This window comes from Agelaius tricolor, unplaced genomic scaffold, assembly GCF_023055355.1.
Source record: "Agelaius tricolor isolate 1412-34295 unplaced genomic scaffold, bAgeTri1.0.p SCAF_6, whole genome shotgun sequence".
Classification (NCBI taxonomy): domain Eukaryota; kingdom Metazoa; phylum Chordata; class Aves; order Passeriformes; family Icteridae; genus Agelaius; species Agelaius tricolor.
In genome coordinates, this window is record NW_027269266.1 from 34,406,243 (window position 1) to 34,425,306 (window position 19,064).

At 38.6% G+C, this 19,064-nt stretch overlaps 1 protein-coding gene across 7 annotated transcripts in view; it reads right to left on the reverse strand.

Annotated features, from left to right (window-relative positions):
* The window catches only part of TBC1D5 (TBC1 domain family member 5), a 318,058-nt gene extending 303,528 nt beyond the window's left edge, over positions 1 to 14,530 (reverse strand). For all 7 annotated transcript variants that reach the window (XM_071429303.1, XM_071429304.1, XM_071429307.1 and 4 more), the window contains exon 1: positions 14,306 to 14,530. The gene's annotated coding sequence lies outside the window, so the exon portion shown is untranslated. The remainder of the gene's footprint in view (positions 1 to 14,305) is intronic.
* Between the last annotated feature and the right edge of the window lie 4,534 nt (positions 14,531 to 19,064).

Genomic DNA, 19,064 nt, shown 5'->3' on the forward strand with positions numbered 1-19,064 from the left:
CAGAGTCAAAAGAGTTCTACTCTGAATACAAATTTCACGTGATCTTAAAAAGAAAAATTAAATCTACTGCATCTCTATCTACTAGTCACATGACAAGACAATGTAAAGTTTACATCATTCAAGGATTATCAAGATAGCTGTGGGTTTAATTATTAGTCAGTAACCATTCAAAGCCCTAGTTATTCATTCACCCACCTTTATTCCACATGCTGAACTAGAGACTCCTTGAATAACAATTCCCACTTCACTGATTGTAAACCTGATCAAATGAGTAAGATGCAGAATTAAAACTAAGATACAAAGTTCTTAATAAATGCAGGTCTAATTTACTTCTGTGAATTTCAAAACTTTGTTGTGCTCTCACAGTTCAAATCTAAGAATGGACCATTTCATTAGCTGTAATACAGAACCAGCTGCCATAACATTGCCTTTATCCACAAATCAGTCACTGAGGTTAGCAATGCCTAACAAGCAGACTTTAGTTTAGAATCACAGAACTATACAATATATTGATTTGGAAGGGACCCACATGGATCACTGAGTCCAACTCCTGGCCCTGCACAGGACACGCCAAGAATCACACAATGTGCTGTCCAAACACTTCTTGAATGCTGCCAGGCTTGGTGCTGTGACCACCTCCCTGGGGAGCCTGTTCCAGTGCTCAACCACCCTCTGGGTGAAGAGCCTTTCCCTGATAATAACTGCAATCCAACTTCAGGACTGTAGGAAATTCCTAACCACCTATGCCAGCAGTACCAGTGTAGGTAAAGAGAGCCCATGTGGAGAACAGAACATTAATTCTTGGCTTTTTTTCCCATGTACATTTCAATGCTGTTTAGGAATTGCAGCAGTTTTCTGGCCTGAATGTTCCAGACAACCTCCTAAGATCAAGATTCATCGAAAGCAAAGAGATAATTTGCTTATAATACTATGCATATGGATAAGGTTTACATATCTGATATAGAATTCTAAAATGCTTATATGCATGCACAGAACCTCTTATAACAACTAAATACTGAAAATCTCCCAGCACCTACCATGGCTTTATGAAAGAGATGTAAATGAAAAAATAAACAACTTCTCGTCTTTTTTACTTCTCAAGAGAATTAAGGGAACAGGCAGTACTTGAAACACACTTCATGAACTGTCATAAGCAAGACAGATTGACTGACAAAAGATTCACCACAGCTGAGTGGTCAAATATGCATAAGTACATGTATGACTATTTCAATTAATGAATGAAAAACATTTTTCCTAGTCAGCAACACATTACCAACTGGCCTTATACCAGCCTTACTGAACATTAAAAAGTGTGATAATCAAATGTATAATGAAAAAGTCAAAGCAAAAAGAGAATTCAGTTTTGGGCAGAACATGATCAAAGGACATCCAACTGAACAAAGTGAAGGTGATTGTTTTAAGCCATGTTGAGTCTAAGACTTATACTGTGCATAGTCAATAGACTGGCGCTAAATTCAGATGTATCTATTCCAACCTAGTACAGTATTGGGCTTTATTTGCTTATACTTGGTGACACACACTTCCTTTTAGATTTCCAGCCAATTGTCATTTGGTGGGATCACAACACACACAATAGGGCAGACACTGAGGAGTCTCTCATGGTTACCAACAACTTGTCCTATTTCTGCATAAAGGCATTTCAAATTGAGGTTAAAATGGGCAGAGGGAAACAAAACTTCAGCTTCAATCTCACCTTATCATTGTCATTCCCTCCAGACCTCGAGCCATTCCACCGTCAAGATGCAGCTGCATTGCTAATAAGGGGCAGCTAACTCAATGTCGGACCTTTTAAATTTGAGAGGTCGCAAAGCAACTCTCCTCAAGAGACCAGGTCAGCTTAGGACATAGAAAGTTTGAGGGTTTCTTTATTTAGGTTTTTTCTTTTATCACATTATTAATAAAATAATTAGTCTTTGAAGGACTGTTGTAATTTATACATGCCCATGGATGCAGTAATGCCCAGCACAGCTTGGGGCAGTCAGATGATCTGTGACCAGCTGTCACAGACAACAGAGGTTACAGCAGGGTGTTGAACTTTGAGCTCTTGCTATAAGACAGTCCACTTCAGAAGTACTGAAGAAGACAGATGGCACAGCTAGAGCTCTGAAAGGAAGATATGAAAGCAAATGTCCAGCATGGAAGATAAACCATTTCTCACTTATGCAAGATGACAGATACTACTTAGATTTTTTTTTTCATTTGTTTACCTGTACAGGCAATTAGAAAGTCTACTTGCATTTCATTTTCACTTCACTGTCGTCTTTTACCTGAGACTTCAAGTCACTGTATCACACAGTGGCAGGGACTTTGAGAGGAATTGACAGTTTCTGAGGTCTCAGCCTCAGAGAAAGGCGAATGTCACATGAAAGTAAAAATACTTTGAAACATTCATTGAAGTTAGTGAAACTATGAAATGTATCTCAAGTTATAGAAAAGAGGTTAGTATATCAAGAGGGACTACACTGAAAGTCACAGTATCCAGTGGATGCTATAAACAGACATAGCAATGAATCATGACAAACCCATTACTAGCTACTAAAACAAAATTCTTGAATTGACATTGGTTTCAGTTCCTTCAAAACTAAGCAAAATGAACAAGAATAAAATTGGCATGGCCATAACATTTCACCAAGCAAAATTCTTAACTGTAGACAGGAATTAGTCTCAAGTGAAATGTCAGTTAATTTACTGCTGTAAGTTCAGGATACATTGCAATGATGAAATCATTGCAAAATGGAACTCAGGACTTTGAAAGATAAATTCTTTCACATTGAAAAAATGAAATTGCTACCCAACTTTCACTTACTCTGACATTAACCTGAATAGTAATTTTGAGAGTTGTCTGGTCAGGGCAAGTAGGAAACATCAGCTAAAATACCATATTAGCAATTTGGAGACTTGCTGGCAACTTGAGTAGTTGTTTTTTTTTTTAGATGAAATAGTGTAGATGGTATACTGAGCACATCAGAAAGAGTGTCAGCTTAATGCAATGTACTGCTACAGATATATTTCTTTCTAAACGAAATCGAATGTTTGAGACAAATGAGAAATCCTTGACCACTTTTCTCTCTCACTATCAAATACATCTCTGTCACCATTTTTATCACTCAGGTTCACAACAAGATCTACATCAGCTCCTCTTCATTTTCCAATACATTCAGATCTCATCTGAAACTTCATCGTTCTTCTTGTTGTTTTGTATAAGACCTATACGTGTAAGAGTCAACCTTCCTATACATCAAAGATGCTCATTTACCCCACTTACTCATGACATTTAACTTGCCTCCCAGTCAACCCATGCAGTGCAGTTTCTAAAATGCTCATCCCACTGGTTGCCAAAGTTTTCAGTAACTGTAAAAAAAGTTCTCTTGAATGATCAAGCTTCTCATCAGCAATTTTACATTCTTTTTCTAGTTTGCATCTTTATCATTGCATACCATCATACAATAATGGAAGACAACATGAATAAAAACCCCTTTAGAAACCTGTCTTCCACTACTACTACAAATACCGTGGGCCAATACAGTCTATTTCAATACCTAATGCTGTATCTTTACTTGTAGTGTATTTGTTCTTTCTTGCCCGCATTTCTTTTCTACTGAGCAGTTATGTGGTGCTGAGCTGTCTACTGTGGTTAAACCACAACACCACCCTACAATTATTTCTGTTGCAGCTGCATCTCCTCATGGTTTGAAAACACAGAAGCATGTGGTTGACATGCACAAAAATCAGGCAAACAAAATGTTGAGACATACTCTGTAAAAAAACAAAACAAAAAAGAGTAATGACCAGTTCAACACACTTTCTGTGTTGTTGGATTTGATTTTATTCCATGTTTCCAGAAGGTGGAATCTTACAAGAATGCTAGCTTCTTTCATGCTTATGAAAGTCCATGGCTGCAAGCATTAGGGCAAAGTAGAGCTGCAAAAGGAAAGAGGGATCTATGATTAATGCTCTTTGCTAAAAAAAAAAAAAAAAAGAAAAAAGAAAAGAAAAAAGAAAGAAAAAAGGCCTGTTTTTAAGCTTTATACTGAAGGTTTTTCCTCTTAAACCCACTGATTTAAGTCATTGTCATCCACTTTCTATCCACACATTGTTCTTTATCAAGCTCATTCGGCCTCACCTAGGTGATCCATTACTTCTGGAGGAGGATAGGATGAGTCTGAAGATTTTGAGTGTAACAGAAAATGCCCCAAGTATCACTGAAATCTAATTCAAAACACTGGCAAAAGACTGACTACCTGTATTAGGAGGTATCTAACAAGCTTAGGGACTAAATGATAATTACCAGCAGCTCTACGAGACCAAGCACTCCAGTCAACATACAAAAATTATAGCATGAGTTTAACAATACACTTTTATCCCAGTCTTTGTAAGATGTTACAAGTAGTAAAATGATGTTCACTCAGCCCACATTTGCCCTCTTCTTGGATAAAATTACTCACAGTGGAAATTATAACCATGACTGATCATACTCTATTACTGTAAATTAATGTAAAAATCTACTCTCCCCGAACAGCAATGAAACAGCAACAGTTCTAACGCTCTAATTCCTGGCATATGTCAGTTTTGAATACTTGAATATATAGGGAGAGCTACGTATTTTTCATCTAATATACAAGAATTTTGACAATTTATAAAAAAATCACTAAAGACCAGAACAAAAATGTTTAACATAACGAAAAACAAGTTAGGACTTTCTCCAATCACTGAAGCTTCAGAGTGCACAGGAGTGCAATAAAGCAACATAGCATCTTAGCAGGATTTGCAACAGCTGACAGTGCCACTTGGACATTTTGTACAAGTACCTCAATCCGTCCCAGCTGTGCAAAATGTCAAAGTGGAGCTCTATGTTCAGTGACAGTAGCTGCTGTCCTTTGCTCCTCCCCACTCAGTTTTGTAAGGACTGAACCTTGTAATAAACTGATTCTGAATTTGTGGGTAAAGAAAGCATGACTGCACCAAATAGATGTCTGACATGATCATCTATAGCTATTAAGACTAAACATTAACTAGTATCTGTCTAATACATGCTTCATTTCTTCTCAGGTACTTAATTCCCCACACTTCACCCCAAAGAATATACTTAAGGCTCAAGATAAAAATTTTAAGAGACAAAAGACTGGGCAGCTTTTCCATCTCTGCAGACTGAAGTTTGAAACTCTATCTTGAAGGTGTGTAAAATGAGCCATCAACTTCAGTGGTCAAAGGCAGGAAGCAAAAGCAATCAGCAGGCTGCTTGTGTTCACATACATTTCTGAAAAATGTGTAGTAGGAAAGTGACCACAAGCAACTGGCAATCAGCTGAAAATGCAGCAGGCACAGCCTATCTTAGACATATCTCATTCCATCTGTCCCTTAAAATCGCTTTCCAATTCCCTGACTTGCAGTGGAGCCTAAACTATCATCTCGCACCTAAATCAAGCAATCTGCAAATCAAGACTCATGGGAAGTATAATGAGTAAAAGTTGGGACTATAGCACAAATCCAAAAATCAAAATACCCTTCTACTAAGTGAAATTGATCCTGATTACAGAAGGTAATCTTGTGAGAAAGGGACCAAGCATACAGTATTTATACTGCCTTACAGTTTTTTTTACAAATCTATACAGGAAAGAGTTTTTAGTTTGAGAAGAGAACTTCCTGAAACAAATTTACTCAAAGTAGTACACCAAGTACCAACATAAAATTTCAAAGGGCATTTCACAACGATGTGTCTCTCCAGAAAATTGTGAAGCAAATTCACAAACAAAACGTGAAATTTACCCTCATTCATAAAACGGTCTCATTTAATTCTCACTACCTGCTTCCTTTGAAAGGTACACTCGCAAAAAAAAAAATCACCAAGTCCTAACTGTAATGCAGACACTTCAACAATCTAAAATGATGGGTTTTTGATTCCTTTCGTTTTATTTCTCAAGGCACCAACTTCTGACTGAATGCTTTAAATGTGTTTTATGCACAATGCACATATTCCACTCATATTTGGAAGAAACCTTTCCACTGACTGGGACATGAATTTCCTCTTATTACAGGAAGTCAGCAACTTCCTGCCTGTTGCATTTTCCTCTGCTTGCACTCACTCACTGTTGTTTCAATCAGTCACAAAAATTAAATTTAGAGGTATCCAGATTTTTGCATACTTGAAAATAAAAGAATAACTTCAAAATTATCTGCTACATATTTTCATGAAGCATGGAAACTGGCAGAAACAACCAGTGGAAGTTTTACATACAAATGTGAATCTACAATGAAAATCTACAGCTCAAAGGAGTTCAAATCTTTGTTCCATTAGCCTAGACTGCTAAACACATTGTACATAAAGGTTATGGGGTATAATGAACTTTAAAAGGTATTGTCAAAAGCAGCACTAGGTTTAGTCTGAAAAAACCAAACCAAACTATATAGATATGTATAAGAATTGCCCAGTTACATATTTGTATTTATTAACTTCTCCCCAAAATATGTATATTTATTAGCATCATAGGCTTTAGTGTAAGTGATGTGAATTCAAAATAAGTCAGGCCCAAAGGAGGAGAAACACTATGCTACTGTCTCATGAATAACCAAAAATCATGCAAGGCTCCCACAGATTTTTAAGTCTGTGGTGCCGACAAAAGTAAGAGGCTGTATATTTAGCAGGTGCCCAAGTCACTACTCTGAGAGCATAGGTAAGTTTTATAGGAAGCAGGACATACAAAACAAACATGAATATCAGCAGAGAGCCACTTGTCTCACTAAAGAAATTAATAATGCCATTATCATTCCCAGCACAATCATCAAGTATCTTATCAGATATACATTAAGACAAGTGTATTAAATGTTTACTTCCATCTGTGCCATAAGCATTAGATCTATTCTCCTTGTATCACAGAAACCCAGAATTGGTTTGAGTCGGAAGGGATCTTAAAGATCATCTCGTTCCAATCCCTCCAGCCCAGAGCATGGACACCTCTCCCTACACCAGGCTGCTCAGGGCCCCACCCAGCCTGATGTGGAACACATCCATGCAGGGAACATCCACAAGTCCTCCAGACAACCTGCTCCAGTGCCTCACTACCCTCACAGCAGAGAATTTCTTCCTAACACCTGATCTAAAGCTACCCTATTGCAGTCTAAAGCCATCACCCCTTGTCCCATTCAATGGGAATGCCCTTGTAAAAAAATCCCTCTCCACCTTTCTTGCAGACCCCCTTTGGGTCCTGGAAAGCTGCTCTAAGGCTTCCCTGGTGTGCTCTCCTCTCCAGGCAGAACAGCCCCAGCTCTCTCAGCCTGTCTTCACAGCAGAGGTGCTCCAGCTCTCTGTGTCATCTTTGTGGTCCTCCTCTGAACTTGCTGAGGTCAGAGTTATATCTTGCTCAGAGTAGATATAGCAGGTTCTCTATTATGTTTACTCTTTCATTCTACTTATCAAACTTTTTTTACATCACTTACTATTTAACATGTTAAAATTACTTTTCATTCCTCCTATTTAACCAATGCATTTAAATTTTCAGATTTATTAAATATTTTACAATGCACTCTTGTATTAGCAGTGACGAGATAGTATAAAATCTGAGTTTACTAAGCCTTTTCCTTTGAGTTGTTGTTTGGCCTTGACTAAGTCACTTTCCTCTCACTGAAATATATTAATGCTATTTTCATTTATAGATGAAAGGCTCTACAAAAGTACTAAACATTAATCATGAATAACCCAGATAAACTTTAGTTAATAACAAGGTACAAGAAATCAAAGTATCAACTTGACACTGGATCCTCTTATTTAGTTTTATACTGCAAGCAAGCATGCTGATATAAGTATAATAATGAAATAAACATGAAACATACCACCTAAGGCTTGAAAGTCTCTAGTTTTAAAAGAGGTCCAACTTACATGGGAAAGGTCAGTGGGAACACTTACAAAAACTTTTAAAGCAGAGATGATAAAAAAACTAGTAACTTTTAAAGAGAATAATATTAATTTTGAAAGAGAATCTGTTGGGGAAGGTCTGAAAATATAACTACACTGCAGCTTGTCAGACTTCAATCAGTAAAATATAGACAGATCTTTCACCAGATATAAATGTTTAATTACTTTGAAGAATGACAGGTAGGAAAAAAAAGAGTGTTGAGGAAAGAGTGTGCTTATCCACATAATACTGGATGCAGGAGCCACTGGTCACATCCACCACTGTTAATGGAAAATATCAGGATCCAGAGTACAATCATCTTCATCAACGCTATGTGAAATAAATGAAGCTACAGAATATAACTAAGTGGCCAGCATGCTGGCAAATCAAACTGCTTGTTGACACATCTAAAGCATAGCAGATAAGAAATTATTATCACCTCCTCATGTAATGACTGAGCATTAAGCTACTCTTTAAGAATTGAGGAAAGAGTGCTGAGCATGACACTGGGGAGGTAGATTATAAACACAGCATTGTAAAATTTGTAAAATAACTACATATTACCATGGATATTGAAAACATCCATCTATATAAAATTAACTATCAACAAGAAAATTATTACATCTAACGAAACTCAGGGTCAGCATTGTAAACTCTTATAAACTGACAAGAATTTGAGAAGCTCCATGGTATGGCAGTTAATCCACAATTGGGAAGTAACTTCAGTAACTTTTAAATGAAGTAACTTCATTTAAAACATCTGCTGTTGGCCACTAAGTCACAAAACAATGGCCTGGATGAAAATTAATCTGACAGGAAGTAAAATTCTTACACTAACATTACAGTGAAGTCTAAATGCCAAAAATTTACTTCTACAGTTCCAGAAATATTCTTTAAAACTTCCAAAAATTTCCATCCCTTTCCTAAATTCAAGTCTATTCTCCACGTGCACCACACAACCACACACACGTGCACCACCCAACACAAAAAAGAAAAGGCCAAAGGCCCACTTGTGTAAAACCCAGAGACTACATGAAAACAACATTAATTATGAAGCAGGCACAATCTAGGTTTCAAGAAACATCATTCAGACATTCATTACCTGATAATTCAGAACCAAAGGATCCTGACTGTATGTTGGCCTAAGAGTTAAATACACCAGCTCACTCAGAAGGTGGTGATAATAGAGGACTGTTACAGACCACCAGCTCAAACTAGAGAACAGTAGGATTTTTTCTTTTGGTAAGCCCTATTTTTAATGTGCTGAAAGAAAAAGGTCAAACTGAAGTCTTTAATACTGAAATCTAATATCTCAGGATCTTCAACTGTCAACAGTAAAAACATCAGTTTTTAAAAACTATTAGTAACAATTTTCTAACAGCACTCACCAATACTAAAGGAATTATCATATATTCCATTATAATATCTACAATGAGTAAATCACTGGAGTAGACACTGGACATAGCCTAATAATTACTAATCATGATCAAAATACACAGCCAGATAGAGATTACCAAGTTTTATATAAGCATGTAACACACAACAATGCTCATATTCCTGAGTTTTCAAACTTTCAGAAATAAAAAAAGTGTTATAAACAAAATTAATAGGAAAGAAAAATCTTAGAAAAACAGGAAAACAGAAACATCTCCAATGGCTTTTATCTTTGGTCAGGCAATTCTACAGCTAGCCAAAGGGAGAATCTTGTACAATTTTGGCCACAGCTCAGCCTAGTTTCTCAAAACCTCAACAAATAAATAAAAAAAAATTAAAAAGCAAATTAAAACAAATAAGCAGGATCAACAACGTAGAACATGGGAGGCTACATCACCATCAGTATAAACTATTGTTGCAGACTGTAGAAAGTGAGAGACACAAAACATCCACCCATGACACCACAAAGGGTGTTGGTAACAAACACCACCTCAACAATAACAGAGGCCCATAACTAGACAGAGGTGGCACAAGTGTTAAAAACTGTTAGGACAGATCAAAAATAGTCAATAAATACTCTCATTCTATAGTTGGAAAGATTCAAAATGGTATAATTGTATCACATTATATTGATTTTCCTTCCAACTCATTTGTTAAGCAGATGTTCCAGATCAGATGTTAAAAAACATTGTGAGAAAAACATTTTAAATCAGCATACTTGTTAAACTTATCTCAGAGTCCTAGAGTAGTCAGCCCAGCAAATCTTTGATCTGTTGATGCTCTTTAAAAACTATGCATTTTAAAATCTCTATGTGTCTTTAAATGCTAGGGACTGCCACCATGCAGAAGAGTGAAAGCGCAGTGTCAAAGGGACGAATCAAGTTTAAGGCAGTCTGATATGATAGAGAATTCAGATGAGATAACAAGAACTAAGGAAAGACAGATGCATTCAAATGTATTCAAACAATAATTGCATGCCTTATTTTTAAATAGTGGCAAAGATGAATCACTGAAACAAGTCATCCAGAAAAGTAGATGGTAGATTCTCAGTATCTCGATACACTTAAAAAAAAAAAAAAAAAAAAAAAAGAAAAAGCTTAGCCCACCAGAAGTTCAGAAATCAAACCCATTGAGACAAGAACTGATGCTGTAATACATTTAAGGTGAAATGCACTTGCATTAAGATAGATGCAGTACTTAATGCAAGTCAACTCCAGAAAGCACATGAACTTTTCACATACACAACTAGATTAATTAGTAGCATGGTAGTAATGGTCTTTAATAAACCTAAAATAACGATTTGCCAGCCCATTAGCAGAACAGAAAACCTTCCAAATTAAATAGTACAGAAGGATAATGTTGGGGGTTTTTAAACAGAACACCATGGTACTGTCTCATTTCTGCTGTATTCAATTCAGTATCAGTAACACCTGACTCTTCCTAGTATTCTCAAACTAATTCCAAAGAGATTTCGGGTCATGTTACAAGTCAGTGCTTTTGGGAAATCTACATCTAACATTAACAGAGGCAGAATACTCATTTCTATTCTGTTTGGTAACTCATCAACTTTTATGCAAGATAAATGCTAATGTTCAATGTTCATCTCCAAGGTCTGGATGTAGTTTGACTAACTACTACAGCTCAGCTCTTGCTGTCACAGTTACAAATATGGTAAACTGTTTCTCCACAAGGACTGTCACACATGGATTCAGGTACGATTCAGAGAAACCATGCTTTTTTCTATTTAATGTCATTAAAAAGAGCAAGAATTACTAGATTATAATGGGGGACCTCAAACTACATTATTTTCAAGTCCTTTTTGTGAAAGTAGTTGATCACAGAAGTTGCAACATCAGAAAAATAATGTCACTTGGTTAAGTGATAAAAAACATTCTTAAATAAAACAAACACCACAGTAACAACCTTCCTAAAAGCTGGAAATGGTACTAGCTATACCTTTTGGAGGTCAAAACCAGAGTTCAAGCCTCACCAACGTAACAACCAAACACAGTCAAGCAACTCCTTCTATCATATTTAACAGTTCTCCTCCTCCTCCTCCTCTGAAAAGCACAGATCACCCGACGATGTGTGTTTTTATAGACTACAGACTTAACTGCTTTGGGCCCTTTCCTGGGCCAGAAGAAAAAGCACACAAAACCTACAGCTTATTTGCTTCAGAGCAGTGCACAGCCTAAGTCAAACAGTTTAGATAAGACACCACATTTGCACTCAGCAGACATCACTGGCTCCTGATCCAAAATGCTCTTACACGTGCTAATCAACAAAGCCTCCAATGGACTAGGAACTGATTATCTTAGAAACTGTCTATCCTCCACAATTCTCAGCAACAGCTGTTGTCAATTACAGCAGCATACCTAACAGTTAAAGATAAAACTCCTAAGGATGGAGCATGAAGTAAACTTTCTAAGACTTCATCAACAGAATTCCTTTCAGGGCAAAGTGTAAACCAGTTCTTTGCACAGCCATTCCCCAGTGAAAAATGAAGTTGTAATAGCAACAATAACCTGGAGACAGCAAAGATGATCTCTACATTAGCACAAATCATAGGGAGGCAGGGAATGTATAACACATTTCCACCAAATCACATTTTTCTTGCACATCAGTACAAGGTAACAAAGTCTAAAAGATTCAAGTGCAAACAAAAGAGAAAAAAAGAATGTTCAAGTAAAGCCAGCATGGTTATGTAAAGAAGGAAAAATGTGAGAGGAATGTATTCACTTATATTTCTCAAAGGTAACTGCCCTTTTCACAGGCAGCAAACCTGTCAGAAAACTTCTGAACCAATTTTGTGTGGCTAGTAAGGTTTGCTAATACTGCAGCTTAAAAAGAAAAACTGTTTTTAAACATCAAGTTTCTGGCTTTTCTCCGATTTACAAGAAGGCAAAATGAAGTAAAACATGTAAGAATCTCATCAGTTTAATTAATCATTGACCAAAGCTACCAGTAGAAGCCTTACTTAGTCACCTTTTCATCCAAAAAGCTGAAAAACAGCCTCTTGCTTTCATCTCACTGACAAAAGGATGCCATTACTATCTTTTCTAATGTTTAGTTTTCACAGAAATTTACCATATCTGTAGTACCTAAATTATGAAGCCATCATAAAATCTAAGGGGGGAAAAATGCACCATCTTTCCAGTATGCACATAACACATCCAGCAATTGCTCATGTTCTCATACTTTGCTAGGCACTGAAATTTACCATGTAGGTTGCAGCCCATACAGCTCCAGTTGCTGGCTCAATAGCAAAGTTGTCAATTTCAAGTACGAAAATATACAAAAAAAAGTTTTGAAATTCACCAGTTTATTTGGAATAGGCTCTGTTTGTTTACCTGACAGTCTGAACTTTGATTTCAACACATTATTAATTTTAACAACTTCAGCAATTGCTACTATTTATATACATCCATATGACCCTTATGGGTACAGCATTTAGGTCAAACATGGGCCACGTGTGTCAGTAAAAAAAAAAAAAAAAAAAAGTCTGACAACTGGTAATCACAATTGTGTTAACTCACCATTTACAGCTACTACACAAACAAAACGAAAAAAAAGGACTGGTTTCAAAAATAGAATCCAGTATCACCCACAAACAATGTAATTTTCTTATTGCCCAGTTTCAGATCTTACAGTATTTCAACCTCTGAGTTGCAACTGTAACAGTGGATGATGATTTAGAGAGAGATAGGACCTAGGACTAATTCAACTGAATATTTCATGAACCTCAAATTCTTAAAAATATTTTCAATAACAACAATCAGCCCACATATAACTGGAATGTATTTTGGAATCTTTAGTTTCCACAAAGTATTATCAGTAAATAGCTGAACTAATGTGTGACCAGTAACAAAACTGACATATTACAACTTCAATGAAGTTTCTTTAGTCTGTAGAGACTTATGTGGTGCTTTTTAACCAAGTTTCAGAGCGTTGTAAGGGACGGTAACCAGGATTACTGAGAGTCAAGCGGGGAATGGATACCGTGGAGCTGAGTCACAGAGCTAGAAGTGTATTCTTTTTTCCCAAGTGCCATCCCAGTACATTTTGTACATGATTCTTTCACATGTATCCCTCTTTCATGAGCATACCACCAAAGCGATGCTATGCCAGCATGACGGAACAACTGTTTCTTAAAAGCAAACCATAAAGCCTCCAGGATGTGTAATACCACAGGGCATGTAGCTAAACTGAACTACTGATGGGTACAGTACAGCAATTTCACTGTATGAAACTCTCAAACAGCTAAAATGTGTTAATTGCAGCCCATACACAGAAATGCAAACTTGTACAACACTTGAACTGCTGTGTCCCAAAGAAAAACACGTGTGATGGTTAAACATCTACCACTGATGGCAATGAACAGCTAGCACAGACTGAGTCAGGTAGGTGAGAGCAGGGAGGTAGATAGGCTCTGGGGCAGGAAAATTGAAGGGAACGCAAGCTATTTCTAAAAATTCTTTTTTGAAGGCCTGGAGGGAAAAAAAATTAAAATAACCATGAAGACCTTCAATTTCTTCAATTTCCCTCTTCAGCCATCGGAATCACCAACAACAATTAAAAAAAAAAAAAAAAAGCCAACAAACCAAACCAGAGGGGGAAACCTTGTGACAAATCTGCCGCCTCCTCCTCCCTCTCTGCTCTCACCTCCCGGCAGCGAGGTTGCACAGCTCCCTGCCGGGGATCACCTGCCCTCGGCACGCCCCGGGCCGCCGCCGCCGCTCCCGGCGGGACCCCGCGGGAGGAGGGCGGGAGAGGCCGAGCAGCGGCGGCGGCGCGGGGCGCGCAGGCCTCGGCGCCCCCCCGGCCCCGCTGCCGCCACTGACGGCCGGGAAAGGGGCTCGGCGGGGTCCGGGGCTCGGGGCGGCGCACTGCGGCTGCGGGGCGGCCGGCGGGGAGGGGGGCAAGCGGGTGAAGGGGAGCAGATGCTCTGGAGCTGGTTTTACCTGCTGCTGCTGCTGCCTGCAGTGGCATGAAGATCTGGCTCAGCCTCTCTCTCTCTCTCCCTCCCCGCCTCCCTCCTTCCTCCCCTCCCGCCCTCCCTCCCTGCGGCTCGGCGCGGCGCACAGACCCCCGTGCCGGCCCGACGCCCTGCGAGGGACGCGGGGCAGGGGGAGGCGGTGGGGGAGACCCGGGGAAGGGAAGGAGAAGGGCTCCCTGCCCGCCCGCGGGGACTCGCGGTGGCACCGCCCCGCTCCCGCCGCGCAGGCGCCCGAGCCCGCGGCCGCCCGGCGCCTGCTCCCTGTCCCTGCTCCGAGCTCCCGGTGCCGGCTCCCAGCTGCCTGTGCCCGCCGGGGCTGCGGGGCGCTGCTGGAAGGGGAAGGGCGAGCATGGGGCTGCCCTCGCGGCTTCTCGTCACCGCGCTAGGCAGCAGCAGAAGGGCGGCAGGCTTGGTCGGAGACGGGAGGGTTTGCTTCTCTTCGGGGCCTTTCGGCCTCTTGAGGAAGCCCGATCTGTGTGTGTTTACATAAAGCGTGCGTAGAGTGCAGTTACCAGTCGCGCAGTGCGTGGTGAGGAGTGGGGGGGAAGGGACTTAAAATGAAGGTAATTGAAAGTGGGTCGGTGCCATCGCTCCTTGGGAGCGGATGGCCGGGTTCAGACCGCTTGGGAATCATCCTGGGGGAAGGAGCTCGCGGCGGCCGGAGATGGGAGCTGGCCGCCGGGGCGCCTCTCGGCCCCAGCAGCGCGGTCACTGGGCACGGCCCTGCGAGCCGGCAGCAGCTCGCTGGGACAGTCCCGTCCGTTCCCAAGGCACCCTTGGATCGCTGGCACACGATTGAGATCAGTCACAGAGATCTCTTACTTAAGGCTTGGAAAATCGGTAAACGTGCCGCTTGCTTGGCATCAGCCCTTCATTAAAGTCATGAAGGGACGTGAACAGAGGAGTCCCAAGCATTGAAGAGTTCATTTTTTTTGCAAAAACAGCATGCAAGGGGTGCATTTATGCAAGCGTATGAAGGTGACGTGAAGCACCTTGTAACCTTGTGACTTAGGTTGCTCCTTGTGACCGTTTTGCAGTTTCTCGTTACATGTGACGATGCACTGGGTATCCAGACTTTTCTTTGGAATCACCAGTACAAGACAAAAAAGGGACACTGGAGACATATTACATTATAGGTGTGTAGCTGAAGCAGAAATATTATTTGAACCGGAGTCTTGGAAAAATAGGCCTAAAACTTGCATGTTTGACTGTTAGAACATACTTCAAGGTAACATATGAATAAAGATGATTGATCCAATGAAATGAAATGGGCATAAATTTTTTGAGTTTAATAACAACTGAATGATGAATGTATGGTGTCTAATCTCTGAAGATACTTCTTACAATTCCCTTGATTCCCAGGAAGGAACTTTTCAGCTTTTTGGGTGATTTCAGGCCAAGATAATCAGCCTATCTATGTGGTTTTGCCAAAGACACTTAGAGAGGAAATCTTAGCTCCATGTCAGTCTACAGATGTTTTTGATTCCCAGATGTTTGATTAAGAAAAGAGAGACCAAAGTAGGTTCCGGCCTGCTGATGATAGTGTTTTACAGCCATACATTTACATTTTTTGCTACATCAGATTGTTTAAAGTCGAAAGAGCCATTTAAAGTTAAATTGTTGGTAGATTTAAAATTAAAAAGCTCAGGACAAAAAACAAATGAAGACATGAGAATTTCCTTGCATGTCCGTATATTCATTAATTTCAAACATATACTTTCATTTTCTATTTGCAATGAAGATTTTCTATTTGTCTCTCCTTACATTTATTTTGTGTTAGAGCAGATCTTGATATTAAAAAAGCCCAGCAGTCAAGCATGTAATTTTTTTCTAGTAATACCATGTTTTGAATAACTTGAACAACTCAGCGATGAAAATACAATTTTGTTCAACACAGGGCATAGCATTTGGTTTAGAAATAATACAGCCATCTACAGTCAGCCTGTATCACAGTGACCTGTCCACTATAAATTCATAGAAATTCCTATTTTCTGTTTTGCAGTACAATGCATTTGAGGTAAAAAAATGTGCAAAAGTAGTGTGTGTTTGGGAGATGAAATGGCAATATGAAGAATTATATAGCACATTATGTGTTGAAGATAGGGGTGTATAGACAGGGCTCATTAGGTAAAATTCATATTGAAAGTATCAAGACCTTTTCTTTATAAGCCTGCAGATTTGTGCTGCTGTTTAAAAAAGGGAAGTGTGCACCTGCCTTTGGCACATATTCCCACTGAGTGCTCAAGTCAGGCAATTGCAAGTTGTCTAAATAACTGCTGGAATAATTACATGAGCATAGGATATCTAATTGTGTGTGTGCTTAGGGGATGTCTTAAAAGATTTGGGCCCTCTCAGTATTCTCAATATGAAAATTTTCCCATGGAAAATAAAAGCTGGAACAAAAGCCAGCAGGAAAAACAACAGCAGAATCTGCCAAAAGTAGTTACTCTTGTTTCATTGGCAATCAATTGTTAGGCTAATCATAACACTTAGAATGCCATTTTAAGCAAGAATGGAGGTTCCACCCCTAAATTAAAACATTGTGAAGAAATTAATCCCTTCTACTCATGCACCAGAAAAGAGAAAAATAAATTCCAAATATTACTAATTTCTGTATTTTCAAGATTATGGAGGGTTGACGTCAATCTACTTAGTTTATGTTCACAATAGATCCTACTGCAGAGTCACAAGTAGAGGTATGTAAACTTTGTATAGGTGAAGAAAATGTTTCTTGTATTACGTGTTGACTGAAATATTCTTGAGGTTATAAATATTTTAAAAATTTTACTTGGCTGTATGTTGCAATTATGAAGAATCTTAGTTTATATTTAGTTATGTTTTCAGTGGGGTTCTTCACTTAAGTAGTCTGGTCTGTAATCAAGCTATGTTTTATACGTACATCTCATGTGTAAGCAGTATATGTAGCAAAAAATGCCTATGTTGCTTGCTAGCATTTTAGTTTCCTGTCCTTTGGAGGAAAGAGGGTAGCCCAGCTTCATTATCAACTATAGAATAAAGCCATTACATGCATATGAACTAGTTAGGATGATTTCATATAGTTTGAAAAAGCATTATATAGATTTGCCAATTGAATAAAATATAAAGCAAAATTTTTTTACTTTTGCTATTAGTTAACTCACACAAACAATATAAAAATTCCCACAGATTTTAAATATGTATTTATGTGAATTACAGACAAAGCATTTTTATTGAAGTATGTGTGAATGATTGTGTGCGTATACAAATATATGCACACAATATTAGTTGTATTGTGTGTATTTATATACATACATTAGTTGTATTTCAAATTTTTATAGCATCTTGTTTGGATTTCATATTTGATCTGTAATCCAGAAAATTTTGAAATCTCAGGAATCTTAAGAAAATCTCAAGGAAGTTTTTATGACTGCAGATTCTCCCATGAGTCAAATTAAACTGCACTCCTCTATCCACTGAATTCCCATAGAGAAAGTGGGAAATATTTGTGGAGTACTTCTGTCATTTTTAGACCCTAAAGTGAAATGTATTCTGTACACAGCCAACAAGAATAAAGTTATATTGGTTTTAAACTTGATGTATTTTCTTCTAGTAAGATCTGCTTGACACCATTGTCAGCTTGACGTTTCTGTTGTAACTCTTCACTTAATCACTCTTAAGTTCTGCTTTTGTACATTATTTAAAAGTATTTATCAGTCATAACAAGAATAATTAATTACAAGTTTTGTTCTGTCTTTTTTATTCTCCACCTGAGTCTTCTTGTGTGAAAAAGTAACTGCATTATTCCTCTTATTATAGTAAGATTTGGCTATAGACATTTACTCCATAACTCAAATGAGTCTTAAGTAATTTTAAAATCCTTGGGTTTAGTGGAACTTATTTAAGCTCTTTGTGAACCTGTATGTCAAGTGATACAATTTAGTATAATTCTCCTATTACTAATTACACATCCCAAATACCTACCACAACATACTGTGTCTTCTTCCAGTAGAGAGGCAAACATCTCCTGCTTTCTCAGTAAAATGCATAGCTTGACATAACTGACAGTTATGTCAAACATGATGAAATGCGTCATGTAAGTTTGACAAAGAGGCATGACTTAATGTGTTCTGGAAAAGTTTAAAGGAATCAAGGAAAACTGAGTGAGCTAGAGCAAAAAAGACAGATGAACTACTGTTGGAAAGAATAAAAGGAGTCATGTACTCCAGACTACCTCAATTAAAATTTGATGCGGGTGAGACTTCCTCTGAAACATGTCAAGAGACCAACCTGATTTTGTAGCACACAGTGCACCAGCACAGAATCATGTCAGCATAACGTGGTGTACCACGTAGCTGTTGGGCCAGCACAGCAAGAGATGGAGAAACTGGATAGAGCAGAGCAAGGCTATACACAGATTTAATGGAGAAGGGCAAAAAGAAAATGAACTGGATATCAGAAAAAGTCCTTTCTAGGAACATCCAAAAATAAACCATGATTCCTGTGAATATGAGTGACAAGGGCAACATTTTTGCATGTGGTACCTTTAGTCCCAATTCAGGCAAAACCATCCATTGGCACTTAAGTTCCATTGATTTCAGCAGAGCTTAAGTGCTTTCCTGAATCGAGGCTAATTAAGTGCATCACATACAAATACTTGTGTGCATAAATTGTTTACAGGATTGGGACTTTAGGGCTTGTCTAAACAGAGACACTCAGGAAAATTAATCCAAATTAACTAAAGGTAT